Here is a 26626-nt window from a genome sequence, read left to right as displayed (position 1 = left end):
TTTTTCACAACCATTACTCAATTTGTCAGTCGCTCTGAATAACAATCAGCCAATAAACTCTAATATCACTTCTATACAAATATTAATCAACTTTCAACTTTTAGCTTCAAAACAAAGCTAATAAAACGAAAATATTACTTGTTTGATGGCTTCTACACAAGCAACCGCTCTTGCTGAATAACATAAACATCAAAAGTGCTTTTTCAGCAACTAAACAACCTGTACTCAACTAATAAACTGTGTTAGCGCTACTGTGGAAGCTATTTTACAGTCAACTATGTAAATTTTTAGACTTGTGCAGTTTAATAGCTTTTACTCTGCTTCTTTACAAAGCTGAATTAACTAGTCGAGAAAAGTGATTCATGTGCACTATTATAAAGCCTCTACTCAGCGATTTTGTTGTAGAATGGAACGTTGATTTGTTCAAAGTGTTGGCGTAGCGAAGTTGGTAGTGTCAAGGTTTGCCAATGAGGTCGTCTCGAGTTTGATTCCAGGTTCGGGTGCAGGGTAAATAATTTGGTGATGATTTGTAACTAATTTCGATTAATTTGATTCACAGCAAAATAAACTCAATAAATTCCTTCATAAAAAAGCGTAAACAATATTTAACCTGGCGTCAAGAAAAAGCTGTGTAGTGATTATTGGATAATCGGGTAAAGCTTGAGTAAGCGCCTTTCAACTTCACACACAACTAAACAGCAGGATAACAGCTGTATAGAAGTGTAAATAGATATGCAATAAGAGCTTGTCGCAACTGTCACAATAGCCATAAGTAGCTGACTAAGTTCGCCATATTTGCTTGTATAGAGGTTGAGTAAAGGTTTACTCATATCGTATAACATTTGAATACAGCTTGAGGCTGTATAAATGAAATGAGTAAAGCGTTTACATTGCGAAAATTGTTAGTTGGGAAGTTTTTGTAAGAAAAACTTTGTTACCTTAAAAGTGCCCATCTCGCGATGTATGAACAGATGGTAGTTAACATAATTACCTATCTTGAGGCAAAGTTTCATTCAAACCAAACATGAATATTTTTTTAATCGACTCTAAATTTTAAAAATTGATTTTTTTTTTCAGTGTAGGTGTCAAATGGAATTTTTTTTCAGTATTTTTTTCGAAAAACTGTGAGTGGTAGGTAGGCATAGATAATTTAGTTTTTTATCACCAGATCACCAGAAACAGTTCTCAATCTGCGTCGCATGTTGAGAAAATTGCCGCATCCCAACGCGTTTCAACTCGCCACAAAAACAAGATTGTAAAAAAATAACGAACAATCTCAGCTGAACGAACTTACTGAAATCAAAACCTCATTTGCGGCAAGGTCTAGCAAGCGCAACGGGCCATGTTTGGTTCTCCATTCGATTCAAGTGCAAGCACTAGGGCGGTACCTTCCATGGGGGAACACATCTCAAGTCTACATTTACCGACTATTGAAAAACAGATCCACCCAAACAAAACAAATCTGCTGCACTCGTATCATAAAACCAAGTACAGATCTCCACCACTGCACGACGTAATTATATTGCTCAAATGATCAGCTATGGTCTACACAGCAAGAAATGAAAAGAATCAATTAATGCACAAACTCTCGCACCGTGTTCGGATCGGACTGCTCCGGCAAGTTAAGCTCAGGAGAAGGAAAGCCGCGGCGTTCATCAAAAACCGGTTCTTAACAGAGAACTGCCTCAACACAACCGACAACGAATGGTGGTGCGATGTCTAACAGCCTCCGCAACAACCAACAACGGTGGAGCAAGTCTAGCACAATCCACCACTAACACGATATAGAAAACTTTGATCAGCTTTATGAGCGCAAATCGGATAAAAATTCTCGCCTTCATCAAACCCCATCAAAGTGGAGCTGCGGCAGTCACAAGAAAGAAGGAGAAGTCGATGATTAGAAATGGTTCTCCTTTCTGCAGAATCTCTTACCCGTGGGGGTTCAATGGAATGCTAACCAATTGATTCCCGGAGTTGTGGACGGACCGGCACGAAAAGGAGGAAAGTTAAATGGCCTCCTTCCATCTCCATCGCACTGAACGAAGGGAATCGCTAATGGACCGGAGGTAATTTACGTTTTTCAATAAAAATACAAGCAGAAACAAGGTGAAAAATGTATGTGGGATGAGGCTCAGCCGATCCCTAGGGATTCACGGGGAAGTAGATAATAAGGTGGCAATAGGGAGGCTTATGGGTCAACGATGTCTAGGGTTCATGAAGCAGTGAAAATCGACCTTCATAATTTTTAACGCAATGCTCTGAATACCATTTAAAATAAGTTAATAAAAATCTGAAAGGGCCTACGTTTCCGAATTTTTCCATTTTGTTCAAGTAGTGCCAAAAGTTTGGTCTTTGAGAATGCACGCAAATTCTTTCGATAAAGGTCTTAAAATTAATAAAATAAGAGGTATCTTGAAAGTCTCAAGCGAATGCTTGAAGTAACTTGCAAGTCGACAGAAATTTTGATAATATCACTGATTAAGGTTTCAAAGGGTTGTTTAAGCTGGGTTTAGACTAGGCAAGTCAAATCATCAACTCAGTTGAATTCAATTGGCTTGAAAAGTTGAGCCTGGTTCAACTTTTTTCAATTCAAGTAAGTTGATAAAGTCAGTTGAATGGCATGGTTTACACGTTCAATTCGCGTTCAAGTCAGTTGAATTCACCTTCAAGAAAATCTAACACCATTCTATTAATAAATCTCCAAATGAACCAACCCTTGGGTCTTAGGATGCTTCCCAACATCATCTTACTAGATGGAACTATTAACTTTTAATTAATTCACGATTTATTGATAGTTCTACAAAGAGAAAATTTCCCGGGAATGGTTTCCTGGTCTGTATGCTCTGAGAAAACACTGAAAACTTGTTTTCAATCGCGTCATTTTTACAGCAAATATTAAATAATAATGGACGATTTTTTTCCTTTGGTTTGTTTTCCGTCGATCTTGTTTTCCGTGCTGAGCACCAATGCTACCGATGCGCCAGGAAGGCAGCTCCCACACCTGGACCCTACCACCTATCGACCCATCAACTCATTAACCGGGGACCAACGGCTTTACTTCCCTTGATCAGAGATGTTATGCCTCAGAACATCCCGGCGGCGCCGACTGGCATTAAACCCAGGCCTGCTGGGGTGAGAGGTAATCACGCTTACCACTACACCACCGGCGCTTTTGTTTATAATGGACGATTGCTTCGCAGGGGTACGAGAGGGTCAAGCAATAATCAAAAATTGTCTACGTTGTCGAAGAAATTCATAAATTGTTATAAACGACAGTCAAAAGGCTCGATAGCTTATCGAAGACTATCTTAATGGCTGATCGAATTCAAATTAAGAGAGAATCAATTAAGCAATGGCTGTAATTGACATTATTCAGTGAAAACATTTCAAAGAGGCGTAATTGCTGTAGTAAACAATGGCTTTAGCCGTCGAGTTCTTGCGTTTCATACTAAAACGGAACAAAACCAATACAAACCGTTTCCATCGTACATAGCCGGGCTTACCATGAGTAATCAAGTGGAAAATGAAATTGAATACAAACTCATCAATCAATCAAAATAAACAAAAAAGTCGGAGGCGACCCCGGCGTAGTGGCTAGAATCCATACCCTCACGTCAAAGTCACGAGTTCAAATCTCACCCCCAGACAAGTCACGAATAACCCAAGAGCGTTAAAGTTACTTTAATAATAATAAAATAATAATACAAAAATAAACAAAATCAATAACGTACAATACGAAGGAGATAACTTTCATGAAAACACCTCAACTTCGTATTTTGAAAACTGAGAACCAATAATTGTACAAGCCCTTCATTTTACCTTGTCCACTGAATATCAAGACGATAATCAAGTTGAATATTGCTATGTACTCACAAAATCACTGCACAAAGCTCATACTCCTTGAAACCTATTTCAGTTGTTTTGCTTTCTGCTGACATCAGACATAATATCGGTGCAGTTCAGTTCCCCGACAACCGTACAATCGATATTCGTAATTATTTACCTGCTCTGATGTTTGCCCCTCTATCCTCGCTTCCTCTACCAAACCGGCGCACACACGCCCCTTGTATACCAACAGTAGTAACTGCTGACTGCTCGTGAAGACGACCTCCGAACAAGAAGCAGCGAAAATCCAAATTTCCTTTGCGACGATACAGGTCAACGGTTATGACGCTACAAACACAAATTTCAAGCGTTCGTTCTCGTCCGGTCACCGGAAGTTGATTCCATCCAAAACAGAAGATGACTCCACTTTGCCCAGATACGGCTGACGATGTGTTATTTTAATTCGCTTGATTTTTTCTTCAATCGATAAATATCAACCTTCACCAGCACCTCATTTGCAGCCGATTGCGTTAACGAGAAATTCTTCTACATCGAGCACTGCCGTTCGCAAAACCTTCACAGAAACCCCACTGGGAGTGTTGCACGATTTGCTCGACTACACTTTGATCGATCTGGGTGGGAATCTCAATGCCTCTGAACCGTTAGATTAGCGCAGATTTCCAAGACGCACTTCCAGATAGACTCAGCACACACACGGTCCTTGAAGCTATTCTACCGAATCTGTCCCCAAACTGTATCCAGCGACCAAAAGCAAGTAAAGGGGGAGTATCGCAATACCTCCAACTATCAACAACACTAAAAACGTCCCACGCAATGCGAACTAATTCAAGAACACCACCGTTGAGAATCAACAAAGACAGAAAAAAAAACAGAAACACACGCGATCGCGAAAAACCTGCCTTAGTTGGTTTTCTGAAGGCACACACGCCTCGACTACTACCCGAGCTGCGGAACGCCGCGTGTAACGGTCGAACTTCGAACAACTGACTGACGATGGCCCAAACACCAACTACTCGCTTCTTCCACAAGCCATCACGGTGTTCATCGCCGCCGTATAATATCTATACAACTGCTGCTGCTGCTGCTTCTGCTGTTGATGTCTGATGATGGTGGCACCAATACCAATCAAAAACAAAATATCGTAAGAATAATACCCACGTAGCGTGTGTACAAATGTTGTTCAACTGGTTTTTCGGTTTTGGTTAACTGCGGCAGACGGAACGAGAGGGAACTAGTTGATTGGCCCTTTGAATGCCGATGCCGGAGCTGTGGCTAAAGAGTTGTATGTTTATTGAAGATCATTGATATCTTTCACACAATGTTAAAAAAGGGTCATCAATCAATTTGACGTTGTCAAACTAAACCGCTACGGTTATATCAGGTTCATTCTATGAAGGAAGTATAAATAAAATGCATGCTTATAAACACTCTCTAGTATAGAGCAAAACTTAAAAACTAAAAAAAAATTGCTGTAAAAATGTCAAAATATCCTTGAAAACATAAGAAATGGCAAGAATTGAGGGTTTTATAATCGCCTAAATGCCCCTTGAATCACAAAAAAAACTTAAAATCGACAGAGTAGCAAAACAAATATTTAAAGTGGTTTACAAACGCCAAAATGCTATTGAAACGAATTAGTGTTGTCAACCAGAGGGGTGACATATCCGCACTAGGTGTTATTTTAGGTAGTTTTTGTTAGAGAATTTCTAGACTGCTAATGAGAAAGCGAATACAGTGCGTAATCTTTATTCCCGTATTATAGTTTCTGGACGCCGCTATAGTTCATTAACAACGATAGCATATCCGGTCAGTATTTTACCTGCCGAAGGTTAAGAATAACGGATAAAGGAATACGGAAAATAATGATCCGGCAATAAGGATATCCGCATGTTCTACAAAGACTTCCAATATGAACTTGGAGAAAATTCTGAGACGATTCTTATAAAATTCTTGAGAAAATTGCATGGGGTAGAGAACTACTTCGGCTTAATCGCCCATTTTGGGCCTATCGAGCAGAAAACTTCAAATAAATCCATGATTTCAGAGTTAACAAGTCAGTTATGCGTTTGGTACGATACTTTAGTTAATAAGCTACGGAACGAAGTCAATGAGAACGCGTGATATGAAGGTTTGCACCCATTATTCCCAAAAACAAAAGAAGCGCTCCGACCAAATCAATTTTTATCTTCATCCAATAGGCCGAAGTGAATTCATTGCCGTTTCAATGGCGTTTCAATGCGTTAGGCCGAGTTAAGAATCCGTAGGCCGAGTTTGGCGTCCAGAAGCAGTGTTAGACTTTTGACAATATCGCAACGATTGGTTTCTTCTTATCAAATCTTCTGGTACATACGGAAAGGTAAATAAATTTGGAAGCCATCAGTAATAATAACATTCCGTTTGGTGCTAAACTGCGCTAGATTAAGAAAGACTAAGTGCGGGTTGTGCTTAATAGGCTGGAAATGGGGTAGTTAACCCTACATATTTTGTGAACAGTTCCAAGCAAATTATCAAGATGATTAAACGTGTTTATCCTTTACTTTTTTCCGCCGATATTGTTTTCCGTGTTGAGCACCAATGCTACCGACACCAGGGGGGCAGCTCCTACATCTGGACCCTACCTATCGACCCATCAACTCATGAACCGGGGACCAACGGCTTTACTTCCCATCCGAAGGAAGGCGTGATCAGAGATGTTATGCCTCAGAACATCCCGGCGGCGCCGACTGGGATTGAACCCAGGCCTGCTAGGGTGAGAGGCAATCACGCTTACCACTACACCACCGGTGCCGCTTGGCAAGGTTGTACATTTAAATGGTATGTACATGGTATGTGGTATGTACATTAGGGTGCTTCATTCTGAAAAAAGTGATGAATTTCTGATGGGCCACCCTCCAGTTCGATTCATAGCCCCAAAATATGAACCTGTGCAAAAATTGGTAAAGATTGATGAAGGTTTAGAGGTCGCGCCAATGATTTGAAATTTGTATGGGAATTACTATGGAAGAATTTAAAAAATCGCTTATATCGCTATAACTTTGCTTCTACTTGTCCAAATGTCGAAAAAATTTAGTATGTTATTGCTATGGCAATAAACAAAAAGCCTACAGTTGCTACGCTCAGTTTTGCAGCGTATCAAGAATTATAAAAATGTGAAAAAATGGCAAAATAGGGTAAATTGACAGATGAATATGTACAAGGCAACAACGCCAATTTCATCGCAACAACAACAGGCTTGTTGATCATTGTCATGACAACCACATATTTTTTTTTTTCAACGTTTGGACAACTACAACCAAAGTTAGAGCAATGTAAACGAAAATCAATAATTTCCCATACTAATTCACCAAAATCTCCATACAAAATCCAAATCATTGGCGCGACCTCTAAACCTTCATCAATCTTTACCATTTTTTGCACAGGTTCATATTTTGGGGCTATGAATCGAACTGGAGGGTGGCCTATCAAAAATTCATCACTTTTTTCAAAATGAAACACCCTAATGTACATACATACATGAATGCTGTATAATTACATGTCCAATTTCGTTACATGCTCAATTTTATATCGTTTGTCTCTTTAACCAAATCTAATCTCCTCACCTTAAAACCTGACCACCACAACGCCAATGGATTCACTCTATTCTCCTAAATGAATTACGTTTTACGAACCTACGCTGCTTTACCGCGACGAAACAGGACCTTCAACATAACATCACAATGACTCCCGCTACTCACATCACATCTCTCTACACACTTAGAAATAACTACTTTTACACGAGACGTAATCCATATTGGACGTAAATCATAGAACGTAAACAAACATTTCATGTTAAATTAAGTGTTCTCAAACCGAAACATCAGCTAGTCGACGAAGAGAACGTTTGATAGCATTGATTTTCACGTTTCTTTCAACTGATTCTTATGTCAAAAGGGCCGCTTACATGTGTCGGTCTCAGGGAACCGAAATTTACATGACTTTTTAGTAGTGTGTAATATCTCGCAGAAGGACGCGATTAAGGAAAACTACCAGGCAACAAGATGACTGCAACTTTGACAGCAAACAAATTTTTAAAACTCTGTAAAAGAACCACTCTGAATTAAGGGTACCCCTCTCTGGGGTCCAGTTATTTCTGGAGACCCCCTTCCATCCCCTACATCAAACTCTGTAAATTCGGGATTTCTTCCCTTCTGGAATTCATATCTTTTCTAAATACACACTTAGAAAAGTTCATGTAAATTTAGATGCTCTGAGACTGACATATACGAGAGTGAATTTTGACATAAAATTTAGTCATAATAAACGTGAAATTCAGCTCAATCAAACTTACGTTTCGTCGAGTAACGAACTTTTCAGTCTCGGAGCACTTAATTTGGCATGACATGTTTGTTTAGGTGTCATCCTTTATGTCAAAGATGGATTCTGTCACGTGTAAAATTAGGAATTTCTAATGTGTAGGGAAACCTCTTTGTGGGGTTTTCATAGACGAACCAGCCCACGGTTGAAAGTCTCCTTAATAAATAAATCTAACCTAATCTATATTAGCTAAGTCGGTAAAGGCACAGATATAAAGCAAGACCATGCTGGAGGTGGCTGGGTTCGATTCCCGGTTTAGTCTAGGAATTTTTCGGATTTGAAAATTTCTCGACTTCCCTGTATGAGATTGGACTTGCCACACAATTATACTTATGCAAAAATGGTGCAGGCATCGAAAGCTCTCAATTAATAACTGTGGAAGTGCATCTAGAACACTAAGTTGAGAGCACGCAATGAGCTAATATGCCATACGTAATAAGCTTGAAATGCGAGGAAGAAGAAGGAGAACCTAATCTATATCGTTTGTAACAGATAACGTCCCATGTATTTTTTTTTTTTGTAAATAAATCAAGGCGAGGGGTGCGTTTTATGCCATCCTACCCTAAATGTTCATATTATGCGTCATTATAGACATTTTTTTGTACCGGGGACCGAAGGAAGGCGGGATCGTAGATGTTATGCCTCAGAAAATCCCGACGGCGCCAACTAAGATTAAACCCAGGCCCTTTGGAGTGAGAGGCAGTCTATACCACCGGCACCGCTATTATAGACTTGTACTGTAGTTTTTGAACTAAGCTATTGTTCAAAACGTATACAGAACAAATTCTGAATTTTAATTGTGATGTAACCATTCATTTAAGTAAAGTTTTATCTAATTTCACGCAAGGGAACAACTTGCAATGTTGTTGACAAAGATGGGCTTTAATCAATATTTGCAACTTTTCATTAAAAGTCTCAGAACTTTACACTAAAGACTGGAACGCGCAAAAATTGGTTGACAAAAAAACGTTTCTTTCAGTCAAAATTCATATCACAAAAATCTGCTTATTTTCCTTTTGGTAGATCAATTCATATATTTAAAGGAAAAAATGTTCGTTTATTCTTTTGGTTGTCTAAATCCGAACTGCCGTGCCTTCCGCTTAGCCCCTTCCATTAAATTTTGCACAGTGGTCTCATAGACCTTATTCGCCGCCGAACGCCAGTTAGATTTAAACTGCTGCTCGTTTTCCATGGATTTATAAGTTTTTTTAAGATTCCGTTTGACCAAGACCCAATACCGTTCGATAGGGCGGAGTTCTGGACTGTTGGGAGGGTTGTGATCTTTGGGTACCACAAACACGTTTTTCGCATCGTATCACTCGATTGCCTTTTACCAATAGTGGCAGCTTGCCAAGTCCGGCCAGAACAGCACAGGTCTATTATGATGCTTCAGAAATGGTAGCAACAGCTTTTCCAGGTACTCCTGGAAGTAGATCTCTTGATTGATGGTTCCCGTAGTAATGAAAATGCCACTTTTTAGACCACACGTGCATATGGCCTGTCAGACGTGATATTTTTTCGGGAACTTCGATAATTTGATAGTTTTGAAAATTTCAGCCACCTTCCCTTTTCCTGATGCAGTATAAAACTCCTGTCCCGGAAGCTGCTTGAAATCCACCTTCACATAAGTTTCGTCGTCCATGACGACACAGTTGAATCTGCTCACAAAAGATTCGTATACTGCTTTCGGGACCGCTTTTGTTTGTAATCGCGGTTCGCCACCTTCACTTTCTTAAACGTCGACAACCCGGCTCGTTACTTGGCCCACTGCACTATAGTATGGAAGACATTGAGCTTGCCAGCGACGTCCCGGATGGAGAGGTTAGGATTTCACTTATATTTCACCGCTACCTTCTTCGTCGTCGCTGCCACGTCTGGATTACGACTGCCACCGCTTCCAGGCTTCCTGGCGGTTGACAGACGCTCCCCGAACACTTTTAAAACGTTTGTCACGGTCGATTTGGCCATATCCAGCAATTTTGCCAACTTGGCGTGTGAGAACGTCGGATTCTCTTGCTGAACGAGCAAAATTTTGACACGCTGCTCCTCTTGCTTGGACGTCATTTTGAAAACTGGACAACAAACGGTGAACACTCATCATAGCAACCATTGGATATACACTCAATTTCCAAATGCAGCATTTCAGGTTTTTTTTTATGTATTTTTAACAGAAATACACCTATTTGAAGCTGACCAATTTTTGCGCGTTCCAGACTTTATTTATTATGTAAACTTATAGGAGCTTATATGATATACGCTCCATTTATGTGCACTATTTATATGTTTGATGTTTCTACTCGAAATGACAGGAATGGAGCATTATGCCAAAGTAGTTCTCAACCCTATTGGTAACTTCTAATATACCAAGTTTGAGACTTCAATTTTGGTTGAAATCCAAAAAAAAAATATGAGGTCTTAGGCTCAAACAAATTACACTAGTTTACAGTTGGTCATTTCCCATGTAAAATCGTGTGCTAAATCCAAAAATTTAATCAATAAAAATCTCAACGGGATAAGAACAACTTTAAAAATAAGTTATACTTTCAATTAAAAATTCACAAAGAATTGAATTTTCATTAAATCGATCATAACTACCACAAATTCCAACCGATTTTCCCATTGACATATCATTTTCTTTTGTTTTTATCTAGCTTTAAGCGAAGACAACAAATCAAGAAGACTGGCAACTTTGCCAGAATCCAAGCGACAGATACAATGGCGCTGCGCTTGAGTGAAGGTGGAAGCAACGCACAGAAAAATGAGCAAATACACAAACCCTTCTTCTGAGGATGTAATCTTTGCTATCAAATTCGTTCGAAGCATTTACCTTTGAGCGGCAGATGACGCGATTGTACCTGTCTCATAGCGTTCGTATGAGAAAATGGAAGAGTTGCCAGTCTTCTTGATTTGTTGTCTTCGCTTTAAGGCACAACAACTACAAACATTTTTATTGTGTGTTACCTTGCTTATAAACTTAGCTGAAATCCAATTTTTCTTGGAAATATACAAAAAAAAAATACAAAAATTTACATAGTTGAAGATGCTAATTTCAAATAACAGACTGTAGTGGTAATTTTTATACGATAGATGGAGTAGATGAAAGCATAGAGCTGATAGTTCCGTTAGAGTACGGCAGTGTGAAGATTGTATATAGATATTAGACAAGCGAGCTAGGACAACTTTTAAGGAAGGTACAAATCGGTTTTTTCATCTCTCTTTACCAAACTCCCCCTTTGGAGAGGGATGGTGAGGGGTGTCCCCCCCCCCCACCACTGGCAAAAAGAGATGAAAACCGACCCGCTCATGTACCAACTGTGTGTTTGAAACAGTTCTACCGTACTCTAACGGAACTATCAACTCTATGCTTTCATCTACTCCATCTATCGTATAAAAATTACCACTACAGTCTGTTATTTGAAATTAGCATCTTCAACTATGTAAATCGTTGACTTCACGTAGAAGTAATACTGAAAAACATATAGTCAAAGTACAAAAATTTAACAAACTATTCATTAACAACAATACCACTCATCTTTATGACAAATAGTATTAAGCTGATCGTAAAAAAATAATCACCTATAATTTGGCGTTAAAATAATTGATAGGGGTACCTGGGTTAACATGCACCATTGGGGCAAGATGCACTTCCATCGTTTCAAGTCTAAAATACATTTTTACATCAAATTAGCTGCCCTACAAGTTAAATCTAGGTTTGCTTTGGTTACCCATTCGACTGAGGTTAGAGCTACATCTTTCAGATAAAATACCGGTAAGTTTTAATATATATCATTAACAAAAACATTTCCTTTATACATTCGGGGCAAACTGCAGGTATATGTCTGGCTGAAGCCAGTGATATTACGCCCCTAATGGTTTGAACACCAAATAGTTACAGATCCGCAATATCTGCTTCTCGGTGACATCGATAACTTAGCATCCATGGCATCCTACGTTTTCGACGTCTAGTGGACAAGGAATCAAAAATATCTCCAAATGACAAAATGACAAGCGATCAACGAACCGAATAATAACGCTATGTCAGAAGTGGAAAGCAATAATGATATAATCTTCTTCGTTCTTTTCCATGACAAGCAGCCCGTGCGGCACAACTCACTCGGGGCGGTAGAAGGAAATGAGCAAATTGTTGGCAAGCTGCTTCACGAAGTAAACCCGAAGATGATACACGTGTGTTAATGAAAATTTTTTTGTTATGTCTTTTCCCGATTCATATCAAGCTTTGTCCTCATCCGTGTATATTGCAACAAAGCAGGCAAGCAATATGTCATTATCCTTCTACTGCTCGGATCGAGCTATGTTACAGAGCGAGTTTGTCATGGTAGTCGTAGCAACCGTTTTGTCTGTATCGTTGGTTGTTTTATGTGTTTGGATTCGCTGCTAGTGGAGTCGACGCTCCCACCGGCCCTCATCTGTTATTCGATCGGTTTGAACATCAGCTCTCTGTCAGCATCATTCATAGCATGGCATCGTACGCCCCGACTGATTCGACGCTCCAAGCGGCCATCATATTCGGTCTAGTCGAACACCAGTTCTCTGTTAGTGGAGTCGACGCTTCCACCGGCCCTCATCTTTCCATCGATGGGTTTTAATATCAGCTCTCTGTCATCAACATTGATAGCATGACATCCTACGCCCTGACATGTAACTGAGTCTACGCTCATTTTCTGTCTGGTTGATCACCAGGTCTTTGTCAGGTAAATTAGACTGGTGTATGTCTGGCTGAAGCCGCCAGTGATACTGCGCCCCTAATTGTTTGTACTTACAACAAATGGTTCCAGATCCGCAATGTTAGTTTGGCATCCGTCGTTCCTGAAGTTTAGCTGTTCCAACGCTGCCAGCGATCATCATCTGCCCTTCGGTCTGATTGATCACCAACTCTCTGTCAGCATGGTATCCTAAGCTTCCACTGTCTAGCTGAGTCGACGCTCCCACCGGCCCTGCTTCACTACGACATCTTTAGCTTGGCATTATATACCTTCGACGTCTGGCCGATTCATCGCAGTCCACGATCCGTTCACTAACTAGATACTACCTAACTGCCTATCTGTATAAATATTAGAAATGCTTTCGTAGCCTCATCTCGTGTCATGTGTGAAATGCACTCCTAAGTTCGGGGCAAAATGATCCTTTAGGAAACAAGCTTGTTTACGTTCAATTCTTTCTTCAGAAATTGTCTGCAACGTTCCGAAGTCTACTAAGCGGTCATTGACCTTAAAAAAAACTACGATCGGAACTGGAGGCAGCCAAAAACGAAGACGCTCTTGTGCTTCAATTGGGTTCTTTAATTTTGAAAAATGTATCGTTTTTTATACATTATCTGAAAGAGCTTCGTTTTCGGAGCACAGCGATATTTTTTTCGAACCTATACACTTTCATCTCGATTTTTCAATCAAGATTTAAAGCAAAATAATAACTTCACTGTTTGACACTAAACTAAAAAACTGACAGCTCACTCCCATACAAAGTGACACCGAGGGGCGCTAATAAGGTGATTTTTGCAAATGTAATCGTACTTATTTAAAATAGTTCCAGTGTACCAAAATTGATGAAATTTTGGGTTTGGGTTCCATTTTTAATGCAGATTACCAATATGCATTTACCTCAATACCCTTAAAGAACCCAATTGGTCATGATAATTTTTAAGACGGCAAGGAGAGTCATATTGTCCCATTATTGTGGTGCATTTTGCCCCATTGTTGGGGTGCCTTATTGTGGTGCGTCTTTTCTCATTTTTATAGTGCATTTTACCTCAGCATGGGTGCATTTTGCCCCGATTAATGGCATTTCCAGATTATTTTATCATTTCCTTAAATCACTTTTAATGTATTTTTTCAAAGTTTTTATTTATGTTAGATTATAAATAACTAAATAATGCTTTAGAGAATTTATGCAATACATGATATCAATTGTTGCTTTTAATGTTAATAAGAAAACACCTTGATTTCCTTAACTGCTGGATTTTACCCCAGGAACCCCTACAGCTTCATTACATCCGGAGATAGGGGAAATGGATGTAATGTCGGCCTGAATGCCCCTCATTTGGGCCCATACATAAGTTCAGCAATCGACTAAATTTTCAATAGCGACCAAAAATATCCAATACTACCGTCCAATGACGCGTTCATCTAGATAAAATTGATAAATAGCAGATTTTTAGCAATAGGCCCAATCTTAGATCCTTAGGCCAACATTAAAGCCATTTCCCCTATTTATAATTTAGTAATAAAATACTCTTTTTTTTCTTGTGATATTTTATTTTATAGCTGTGTCTCGAAAACTATCCTGCTGAGATTTTTTTTTAACTACATTGTTGGATTTAGTGCACGATTTTACATAAGAACCATAGGTCAAACATTGAAGCTCATGTGTTTTTACTTTTATTAGGCAACTAGTGTTATTGGAGCTTTAGATTGTTAGAGCTCACCTAAAAAAATACGACCTCAATGAAACATATAAAACAAAAATAATTTCAGCTTTAGGAAATTTTCAGAATTGTCATAGGTATATTTGAGATACTCAAGCCTTCTTTGTAGCATTCCAATAACTGAATATTGTGAACCATTTTTAGTCTTGACAATCCAATTTAAAATTTGTTTTTATTTTTAAACATCAAATTGAACAAATTCAATCCATATTTGACGTTTACGTTTGAATCGAAACGTATTATTAAGACTTCGGTACCGCAAGGGTTCATCTCACAAAACCACTACACAAAACTATCGAATTCACCAAAACGCATCCGATCGAACCACAACTGATGGTTGAGTTTGTGTTCGATTTTTGCTTTCGATTTCCTTCACTATCTACCTACTTCCTTCGCAATGAACAACAGTAGGAAAGCGTTCATTCATTTGCATATTTTCCCCACCCGTACATTCCACCCCATTCCCCCATTCATCGATGCAGAAAATACAAGGACCATCGTTGATTGTGTTGGTTCAGGGTTTGCAGCTCAATTTAGTTGCATGTCTTCCAACTACCAATTCATTCCCCTATTCGCGGCTAGTATGAGCACCATGCACTCTTATGCGTCAATTGTGGTGCATGTAAACAACTCGAAGAAGGAATAGCATTTTTGTAACGATAATTCCCACAGTCGGTCTGCGTCTCGCATGCTCTGCAGTAACACCAATACTATAAGCGGGGGTCGACCACTGCAGATATACAAACGCAGTCAGATTAGACAGAGAGAGACTATGTGATAAATAAAAATCGCGATCGCGGATTCTAGTGGTGTTGGTGTTGAACCATATTCACCAACTGGTATAATAAATATTAACAACGATAAACGGTAAACCGAGAGAAGTGATCGTGGTGACAATTTATGAAGAATTATGTGATCTTAGAAGATTTTTTTTTTTTTTAATTCTTTATTTAAGAGATTTTTAGCCTTAGGCTAGTTCATCTCTAATCTTAGAAGATTGATTAAAGGATCGAAATGCAATTTTTTCAAAACAAAACTGATATTCAAAATTTCCCACTTGAGTAACTCATGGCACGACGCTGTTTTCACATTTATAAGAGATAAAAAACGATGAAAACGATCATTAAATTAGAGCCTCTTCATATACCAAGTGAGCAGTTACTGGGAGGTTATAAATCACAATGGTACCCTTTTCTACTGGTGCCATTCGCAGCACGACAACAACTGAGAGTGATCTGATGTTTAAAGGTAATGAAAGCTATCAGTTGTACTCGAGATGCAGAAATTCCAAAAAGTTTTCAAACGTTAATCAGACATAAAAACATTAAATAATTCTTACATTACTCATTATTACTTTCATGATTCAGGGCATAGAAAAAAATTCGAAATTCTGGAACACTGAGTGTGAAATACCAGACCATGTGCAAATTTAAAATTTCCGGCTAGCTAAATTATCCACGATACTAATAAGAATGATGCTCATACAAATTTTAAATCAATATAAGCACATAAAGGCATGGAATATGTTTTACAATAAAAGTGCTATTTCTTCACAATTATTCTACAATCAAAACAATTCAAAAGATTATCTTGTTTGTAATAGATGAACTTTCTCTACATTATCTAAAAATGAAATCAGTACCAACAATCCTTCAAAAACTCAAAAAAGTCACAAAACTCAAAGATTAGAGGAAAAGATTGAGTCCTATCAGTTCTGAAATCACCTACAGAGAGAAAGCCGTGCAATCATTCCTGACCTTTCCGTACGGAAACTCATTTTCTTATTGGAACGAAGTGCCCTCTCCAAAAGCAGACAAACCCAGAACCCAAACGAAAAATGAACGCACCGGAACCCAATACAAACACTCCAGCAAAAAGGTTAATGTTTATTATTCTTTTCTCATTGAATCCACATTGAGCACACAGCTAAAAAACGAACATGCCAAGCGGAAAGACACGCCGGAAAATCATAACATCCCTTTTTATCCTCGCAAAGACCACCAACCAATTTTAAAGTGCCCTTCAAATCATCGCTCTCATTGTGCGTTTTTCACGTTTCCAAATCTAGGAGAAACTCGCTCTTATCCATTCAACCGCTTCCTCGTCGGTCCTCTTTGGTGATGTACCTATGAGATGCACGTGGTGTAGCAGTGGTGTGCTTCCGGGAAAATAATGCCATGCATATGATTGGAGAGCTCGTCCTATCCGTTTCCATTTTCAACGCCTTATGCCAGTGAAAAGTTATTTGCGGTGGGAAAATCACGTTTAAATTGCAGTGCGAAATGGAGATGATTGTATGTGACACATTATGGGCTAACTAGCTGGTAGCGGAGTAGGGTGGTTCCACTGATTTTAATTTGATTTTCATTATAATCAAACGGATTCACATGTTTCAGCGAAATATAAAAAGCGTCATGATAGTTTGATCACAAAATTAATCTGAGGTTGAGTTCATACTCTTTTGTATGACTATAATTTATAATTTGCTATTGCACCAACTTTCATAACTCAATACAAGGTGGGTTCAATTCCCAGCCCAGTCATGAATATATTCAGGATGATCCGCATCCAGTATCTTTGTGCTTGCCACTCGATGTACGAATTCAAAGTTCTAGTTGGAATGTGATTGGCAGTTAAAGGTGCCAATATTGAGCAGCATTTGAGTTTGTCTTACTAATTAAGTATGAAATTAGCTTCGTTTCGACTTATTATTCAATAAATCAAAAATTAAAAATTGTTGTGGCTTATGTCAACCGTATTTTTTACATTTACGCTTTTCAAATACCGACATTTCGAGCAGATATTCACTCCCTCGTTCTCCGACAGACTGGGTCCCCCAGCTTCAGAAAGGTCCTAGAGAAAGGTATCAGTCCCGGAGCACGTCGGATTTGGCTTTCTTTTAGTGAGACGTATTGCACTGGCAGGAGTCAGCCGAGAGGCACGTTAAAAGATAGTGAATTCTGAAGAGAGTTCCATGAAAACTCTGAGATGAATACCAAGGGAATTGAATTTTCATGGATCAATTTCAAAAAAAGAGAAAATTTTTAAGGAATTCCATAGTAATTTCGAGGGCATTTCAAGAATAATATAGATAAATTGGTCGACAAAAAAAAAATCGTTTCTTTCAGTCATAATTCATATCACAAAAATCTTCTTATTTTTCTTTTGGTAGTTCAAAATATGAATCATATTTATTCTTTTGGTTTTCTAAATCCGAGCTTCCGTGCCTTCCGCTTAGCCTCTTCCATTAAATTTTGCACAGTGGTCTCATCGACCTTATTAGCCGCCGAACGCCAGTTAGATTTAAACTGCTGCTCGTTTTCCATGGATTTATTAGTTTTTATTTTAGATTCCGTTTGACCAAGGCCCAATACCGTTCGATAGGGCGGAGTTCTGGGCTGTTGGAAGGGTTGTGGTCTTTGGGTACCACAACCACGTTGTTCGGATCGTACCACTCGATTGCCTTTTACCAATAGTGGCAGCTTGCCAAGTCCGGCCAGAACATCACAGGTCTATTATGTTGCTTTAGGAATGGTAGCAACCAGGCATGGACAATCATTTACATTCATAAGAGATAAACTAGCCTCAGGCTAAAAATCTCTAAAATAAAGAAAAAAAAAAAAAAAAAACATTTACATTCATTTCGTGCATTCATTTACATTTATTTGCCCCTAACATTTTTCATCAACAGAATTCCACCAAATGATGTATGGAGCTTTTGTAGGTTTTGTTAGTAGCTACAACTTTTGTTAAAAACTCAAATCTGTATATCTTATGAATCACGAATTAGAATCAGATTTTTTTCGCTGAATGTGTCTCTTAGTATTGATTACGTGGTCGTCGATAGCAGCTTTTGTTTCAGTGTGGTTTGTTCATTGCCTGCAGCTTGATTAGTTCAATATGGTGGGAATAAAGAACACGATTGGTATTGACTTTCCCAATGGAAGTTTGAAGCCCACCATGGGTGAAATTGCCAGTTTTGCGAAGACACTGGATGTGAACCTCATTGAGATGGAGGTAACGAACCGAATTGCGGAGGAGAAGGTGGTTTTTATTAAGTAAAAATCGGTAAATTCAATGCATGCAAAACCACAGCGATGGCAGTACTTACGCTAATGTGGACAACAATGACAAGGTAACGGAAAAAGAGGTGGAGGTGCTTGAGCAGAAAGTAGTGGAAATGAACTTGACAACCACGGTGCTGAACTGTTTCAATTCTTCGGGAAACATCTAAGTTTTTTATACTTTGTACTAAAGTTAGACCACAAACAAAGTGACAGACGACTGACTGGCGAAGAAATCCCTTTAATTAATGTGGTTCACTGTAATAGAATTTTCTTGGAAGCTTGTGCCATCATCCACCAGATGGGTTAGTTTTTTTGTTTTGATTTGAACAAAGTTGATTTTGTGTACAATGATTCTTTGACAGTGGGCAAAGAGTGCGTATCATTTTGTAATTTTTTTATGCATTTCAGTTTTGAGTAGAGTGAAAGAGATAGAACCAAAACATTCTAGTACATTTGGTGAAAATGCTAGTTCAATCTAGTAGTAGTGTTGCCATGTGGTACAATCCAGTAGTAGTAGTGTTGCCATGTGGTACACTGAAAAATTGCAATAGCAGGTTAGTCACCAAAGTTTTCGAGCCGCTCCGTCTGTCACTTCGTTTGTGGTTAGACCACATCGTTAGGACGATTTGCATTATTTTCTGGGGAATGTTGAAAAATACAAATTACACGAATGAACCAAGTTTGTGCTTGAATCGACCGTTCTTTTTGGAAAGTTGCTGTTTTCTCAAAGGTTTTTTTTTTTAGTAAAAAACATAAAACCGTTATTAAGTCGTCAAAATGGTTTTCAAGATATTGATTTTTTTTATCTACAGTTAAATATGTTTTTCGTCATGAAAAGCACTACTTCATAAAACCCTAATTCAACAAAACATAAAACTATGCCGAAAATACCACCCTGTTTGGATGCTTCGTTTTAATGATGTTCAACTAAAACCATTAAATTTTACATACTTTTCAAACATCATATTTACGTAATCGCACAAAATCGTAGCCTACAATTTTCGGGGCTTATAGTATTTTATATTGGATGTATGTAGAAGAAATTTTAGGTAGAGACTCCTTGGAACATTTGATCCGTGAACAATTTTGTGAAATACAAGTTCTTTTTAGATCTGATGTAATGTTTTTATACAGTTAACGCTCCTCTACTCGAGCATTATCTAATTCGATATTTTCCATAGCTCGATTGAAATCCATGCTACTTTGACCACGCTATTCATAAAAAATTCTAAAATTTACCACCAAAACTCGATGTTCTTTCTAACTTGATGATCCTTTCAATGTTCAAGATAGAGATAGGGAAAATTGACCTTTGCGTACCCAACCTATTTCACCTCAAAATATGATATTTTACGAAATTTCTCAACCTCTGGCGAAAAACTTTGTCAATAAAAAAATATAGGTGAATTTCTCTAATTTTGGCCCATACATAAATTCAGCAGTCGGTTAATGCTGGGTAATGCGCAATACAGATCCCATTGAGATCACTAGCCTCTTCCCAGCAACTCCTATCCCTACCTCCCCGTGGTACCGGCCGGGAACTGTGAGCAACCTTAGGGAAGATCGGGTAACCAACCCCGGTGGGAACTTTGGTCATAGGTGAAGCGCCCATACTCCGTTGCGCATCCATGTTTCACTCCCGTGTTGAAGTGCCCAACGTAGAGCAACAACTCGCGTGGTCTTTCTTTTTCCGTAAAATGAAAGACAGTGCAATTCCATTTCTACTGTATGGAAAAAGCTCTTTGATGAATCAGTTATCCTGAGGTTGGAACTGTGCTCGTCCGCACCTAGCAAACCTCGGATAATAAACTCATCAGAACAACTTTTTCCATACAGTAGAAATGGAATTGCACTGTCTTTCATTTTACGGAAAAAGAAAGACCACGCGAGTTGTTGCTCTACGTTGGGCACTTCAACACGGGAGTGAAACATGGATGCGCAACGGAGTATGGGCGCTTCATCTGGTGACAGCGGAAACTAAACCGCTATTTTCAAGTGTTGGAACGCCAAAATTTCGACTGGCTAAAATCAGTAAGTGTTAAAAAACCAAAAAGTGACTTTGATTAAATTACAAAAAAAAAAAAGAAAGAAGTGAACTAGTGATTAATAAGGAGTACAGCACATTGGTGCACATCTGGTCAACTATAAAGATATGGGGACTTAATCTGGGAACTTCATCGCAGACTCAACAAGGAATAACCCTGATCCTGCTCCTGATGGTGAGTACACAGTTAAAAAAAAATTAAAAAAAAATTGTGTAAAGTTCTGATACATTACCGTATTATAAATATTTTACGCGTACAATATTATAAATAGTATACATTTCATCTTTGTAAGCAACATTTCTTGCAAGATGCTTAATGTTTAATCAACCACTTTAAGGGAACGTTAAATTAATTTCAACAAATTTAAAAAGGCCAACAGGCAAATTTGATTAACAAAGCACAAAACATGAAAAAAAAAATTTGTCTTGGATTTACGCTGAAAGTGTTTTGTATCCAATTTAATTCGCGAAAAGGCAAGATAATAGCAATATCCATAATTTAATAAGGGACTGAGAAACAGTCGCATTTTTTCTCGTTTGCTTCGAAAAACAAACAAAAAATGGCAGAGTTCCCAACTGAAAGAGCTATTCAATGCATTCCAGAGTTCAGAGGCGCGGCCTCAGAATTACGATCGTTTTTATACCAGTGCGATTTCTTCGCTAAGAAATTGCCAGTAGAAGAATCGCATGAACCTTTAATTCAGGTAATTTTGATGAAATTGAAAGATCCGGCATCAGGGTATTTCAAACGCATTTATGCGGAAACATGGCCCGAAGTGAGAACCAATCTCGAAAGAGAATTTGGGACAAATGTTAAACTGGAAGAAATTTTTCAGAAAATCGAAACTTTGGAGCAAGGACCAAACGAATCCTTTCAAGATTACAAAGATAGGGCATTAACATTAAAAGAACACGTGGATGAATACGAAGAAAATAATGCCAAAGGCAGAGAGTCATATGCACTACGGCATTTGAGGATACATTTTTTGGGAGGTTTGAAAAATAGGAACTTGAAAAATATGGCAAAATCACAGAAAAATAACACCTTCAATGAACTAGTCAAATGTTTACAGGAAGAGTGTATCTACGAAAAACAAATTGAGGATATCGAAAAAAGACTTCAGTGTATTCACATCGCTGAAAAATCAAAATCACAAAGGAACCGAAATAATTGGGATACTCATGTTAATCAACCCAAATATTTTAACCGGTATCAACGAAAACATCAACAAAACAATTCGTTTGATAGAAAATTCAGACCTCATAGAGATTTTCCGAATAACTTTGTTAGGTCTAATCAAAGGCCGTTCAATGGAAATCAAAATGGTTACAGGGGCACGAGTTACGAATACCAAGAAAATAATAATTTTAGCAGAAATATGAATAACAATAATTCACCGAATAGGTCAGACAATTACAACAGGAATGATAACGGAAACTACAACATAAATTATCAAGGTGAATACAGCAATAGATACAATGACAAAAACCGCAGAGAGAATTTCAGTATCAGAGATAATTTCAACACAAGACATAAAAAACTAAAATTCCGGAATCATGGAAAGACACATGTTACAGATTTCCAATGTTTTCACGCTGGGATAAAATTTGACCCAATCATTACAACAAAGCATAAATATCCAATGTTCGGTGGAAATAACGGAGATTTCTACTGGTATATGTCAACAGCAGAAAACCCGGAGTTCTTTTGCAGATACTATTTTAACACAAGTAAAACCGAAAATTTTATGCACAAAAGTATAGCATTGAAAGTGGGAGCAAAACTGATTAACCCACTTAGTGTGGCATATACAGAAATAGACGGAGAAGAAGAAGAATCATTTGGAGATATTTGGGTCAATTTAAAAATAGGCAGAAGTAACATACCAATAAAATTTAACTTAGTTCATAATTTAGCTGTACCAGCTACGATAGGCACAGCATTCGCAAGAGATCATATCGAAAGTATAGGTGGGAGCTTCAGATTTGCAATCTTCAAAAGCTTCTCTCATCCTATAAATAAAAAATATATTGATTATATACATAGAGAAAGTAGTGTGAAAGACATTAAACGATATGTGGAAATTGAACCATACGTTTTTAAAAAGGACATGGTAGGAATCACAGCGGATGAAAATATAATTGAGAGAAATAAGGAGCTCTCAAGTAAAAATAGTCATGAAATAGAATTTAATTTTCATGCAATAATGGGGAAACAAAATAAAAATAAGCAATATAATAACAGCGAATCACCCCTTTATAATATAATATCAAATAAAATAGCACTTAAAAAAATCTATTCTAGAGATAACTTATTTTTTATCGAGATACCTACATCTAATAACCCCGCATATAGGCTGCGATGTTTACTCGATACAGGTTCATCAGTAAATCTGCTCAGATATGAAGCAGTCAAATCGCTAAGAATAGACCAAGTAAATACAAATGATACTATAACAATAGCAGGTATTGGTGGAAATACAAAAACAATGGGATCTGTTAATATAGGTTTAATCATAGGAAACATAGTATTCCCAGCAAAATTTCATTTAATGACACATTTATTAGTACCATGTATACTCGGAGGAGAGTTCCTTCAAAAACATGTAGCGCAAATTGGAAGAAATTTTGAATATGCTATTTTTGAGCTTGACACTTGCAAGAAAAACTATAAAGAAGACGAGTGTAAAGATTTTACACAAGTCCATACATTCAATGGAATGGAAACAGATGACCCGTCGGAAAATGATTTTTATCATGAAGAATATAATGAAGAAGGAAGTGAATATGACGACAGAGAAATGTTGGATTTAAATGCTGACATAGACTACGATATCGTCAAATACAAAAATATTAAAATGCTTCAAGGACACGAACGATATAATAAAATCTTCGAACAGATCGAACTTGATCATTTATCACGAAGCGCTTTAGAATCAATTGAATCAATTTTAAGTAATTTTAGTGATGTGTTTTTTCTTGAGGGTGATAAACTGACCCACACAGATGCGGCAGTGCACGAAATAGAAACTTCAACGAACGTACCCATTAATAAACGGCAATACAGATTCCCAGAAGCAACAAAAAAGCAAATTAATGAAGAAATCGAAGAAATGTATAGGCAAGGTATCATCAGACCAAGTAAAAGCCCGTGGAATGCACCAGTCTTGTGTATACCAAAAAGGGACTTGGATGCAGCTGGAAATAAGAAATATCGAATTGTAGTGGACTTTAGGGCTTTAAATTTGATAACTAAGCCTTTTGTATATCCAATTCCACTCATCAATGAAATCATGGATAATCTTGGAGATAGTGTATATTTTTCAACATTGGATTTAAAATCAGGATTTTATCAAATCCCAATCGATCCAAAAGATGCCGCTAAAACAGCCTTCTCAACCCCAAAAGGACACTTTGAATTTACAAGAATGCCTATGGGATTAAGGAATAGCCCATCAACTTTTCAAAAATTAATGAATACGGTACTATACGAAATCGGAGATGTTCGAGCCGTTGTTTATTTGGATGATGTCATCATTTCAGGAAGAACAATCGAAGAACATAATGAAAACTTATATAAAGTGTTGCAAGGACTACGCAGACATAATTTAAAATTAGAACCTGTAAAATGCAAAATTTTGAAAACAGAAATCAAATATCTTGGTCATATAATAAATCAATATGGTATAAAACCAACCAAAGAAAATGTAGAAAGTATACAAAAGATGAAAAGTCCATCTACAGTGAAAGATGTTCGATCATTTTTAGGTACAATTAATTTTTACGGAAAATTCATTCCCAACATTGCAAAGTACAGGAAACCTTTGAACAATTTATTGAAGAAGAATGTAAACTTTGTATGGACGCGTGAATGTGAGGAAGCTTTCGAAATGCTTAAAACATGCCTCATATCTGAACCTTTGTTAGTAAGGCCTAATTATGAGGATACTTTTGTCATCACCACAGATGCTAGCAATTACGCGATAGGAGCGGTGTTATCTAATGAGAAAACTGTCGATAGACCGATCGCCTTTGCGAGCAGGGCATTAATAGGTGCAGAAAGTAGATACCACACAATCGAGAAAGAATTATTAGCGATCGTTTGGGCGGTTGACTATTTTAGACATTTTATATTTGATCAAAAATTCATTGTTTACACAGATCACAGGCCTCTAATTTCAATTTGGCGGTTAAAGGAAACGTCACCCACATTAACAAGACTGCGACTTAAGTTGCAAGGTCTTAAATGTGATATACGCTACAAACAAGGGAAAGAGAACATTGTTGCAGACTTTTTGTCAAGGCTACCATGCACGAAGGAAAACAAAAACGTCAACCAGATTCAACCAACAAGTTATTGTCAGGGGCAATCAAGGTTACAACGTTGTAAGGTTAAAAAAGGTAGCGTAGACATTAAGAATCAACAACATACGTCAGTAGAACAAGAGCAGGTAGTTGCAGTCGTTACGCGACAGCAGCAAAGAATGCAGAGGCAGACAACCCAAACAAAAATAAACAACAAGCGATCAAGCGATTCCACTGACCAATATTTGAGAACTGACCAACCTCAAAGGGACTCAGTTTTTAATGAATTAGTTAACATGGATATAAGTGACAATGAAAACACCACAAAGAAAGATGATAACCACAATTTATATAATGATTTCAAAGCAAGCGTAGAACAATCATTAGTAAACACAGATGAACTTATGATTTCAGGGAAATTAACTAATGACTCAGCAGATGCTACATTAGTTATATTAAATAGTAGATCAGCCTACAAGGAAATTTCAACTCTGTGTAATTTACCACATGGATTGAAGGATTATGATAAAAATGGAATTATAAATATACCAAACGAAAAGATTACAGGATTGATTATCGAGGGGAAAAATAACTCTTTGCTCAATGGTAAAAGTTTCCTAAAGAAACTCAATAGGAGCTTTATGGAAGGTCCTGACTATCTAAAGCAAGCAAAACATGTCCATATATTATCATTTCGCAAAATAAAACAGTTTGAAGTATTACAAATGATACAATTCATATCATTGAAATTTGATAAGAAAATTTCTTTGTACAATGCAGACTCTGAACGTATTCAAATAGAGGGTGAAGAAATCGAAACAATTTTACGAGAATTTCATGACGCACCCCTAGGTGGACATGTAGGAGCAAAACGTATGCGAAAGAGAGTTGGATCTCTTTTTACATGGAAAAATATGAGACGAGACATTGAAGATTATGTAAGAAAATGCGATTCGTGTCAGAAAAACAAAATTTGCAAGTCCAACAAAATTCCAATGAAAATTACTACAACAGCTACAGAGCCGTTTGAAAAATTATTTATGGATATCGTTGTTTTACCCGAATCGGAATGGGGTAATAAATACGGATTAGTCGTTCAAGATGACTTAACCAGATATTTAATTGTCGCATGTATGGAAAATCAGGAAGCACAAACAGTAGCAAGAACTTTTGTCGAAAATGTGATCTGTAAATTCGGGTGTCCGAAAGAAATAGTGACCGATCAAGGTGCGAACTTCATGAGTAACCTCATGAAAAACATATGTAAAATTTTGAAAATCAAAAAAATCAACACAAGTGCATACCATCCACAGGCTAATCTAGTGGAACGTTCAAACAGAGAGTTAAAAACCTATTTAAGACAATTTGTTGGAGGGAATCAAAGAACATGGGACCAATTAATACCATACTTCAACTTTGAATACAATACAACAATTAACTCTTCAACAAACTACACCCCATTTGAATTATTGTATGGACGAAAGGCGAAAATTCCTACGTCCATATACAAAAAATGTAATTCCACAATGGACTATCATGATTACGTTGGTGAAATAAAGAGTATTTTGA

General features: G+C 37.7%; 1 protein-coding gene across 3 annotated transcripts in view; it reads right to left on the bottom strand.

Annotated features, from left to right (window-relative positions):
- The window catches only part of numb (NUMB endocytic adaptor protein), a 153857-nt gene that overhangs the window by 85120 nt on the left and 42111 nt on the right, over positions 1 to 26626 (bottom strand). Inside the window, exon 1 of one of the 3 annotated variants that reach the window (XM_065225763.1) lies at positions 4004 to 4869. The exons of the other annotated variants lie outside the window; for them this stretch is intronic. The gene's annotated coding sequence lies outside the window, so the exon portion shown is untranslated. Of the gene's footprint in view, positions 1 to 4003; positions 4870 to 26626 lie in introns of those variants that run through there. 3 annotated transcript variants of the gene reach the window in all.

This window comes from Ochlerotatus camptorhynchus, unplaced genomic scaffold (genome assembly GCF_037179485.1).
Source record: "Ochlerotatus camptorhynchus isolate MF236.1 unplaced genomic scaffold, CSIRO-AGI_Acam_v1.1 ptg000233l, whole genome shotgun sequence".
Classification (NCBI taxonomy): domain Eukaryota; kingdom Metazoa; phylum Arthropoda; class Insecta; order Diptera; family Culicidae; genus Ochlerotatus; species Ochlerotatus camptorhynchus.
Note: the sequence above shows the minus strand (reverse complement) of the source record. Positions and strands in the feature narration are given on the sequence as shown.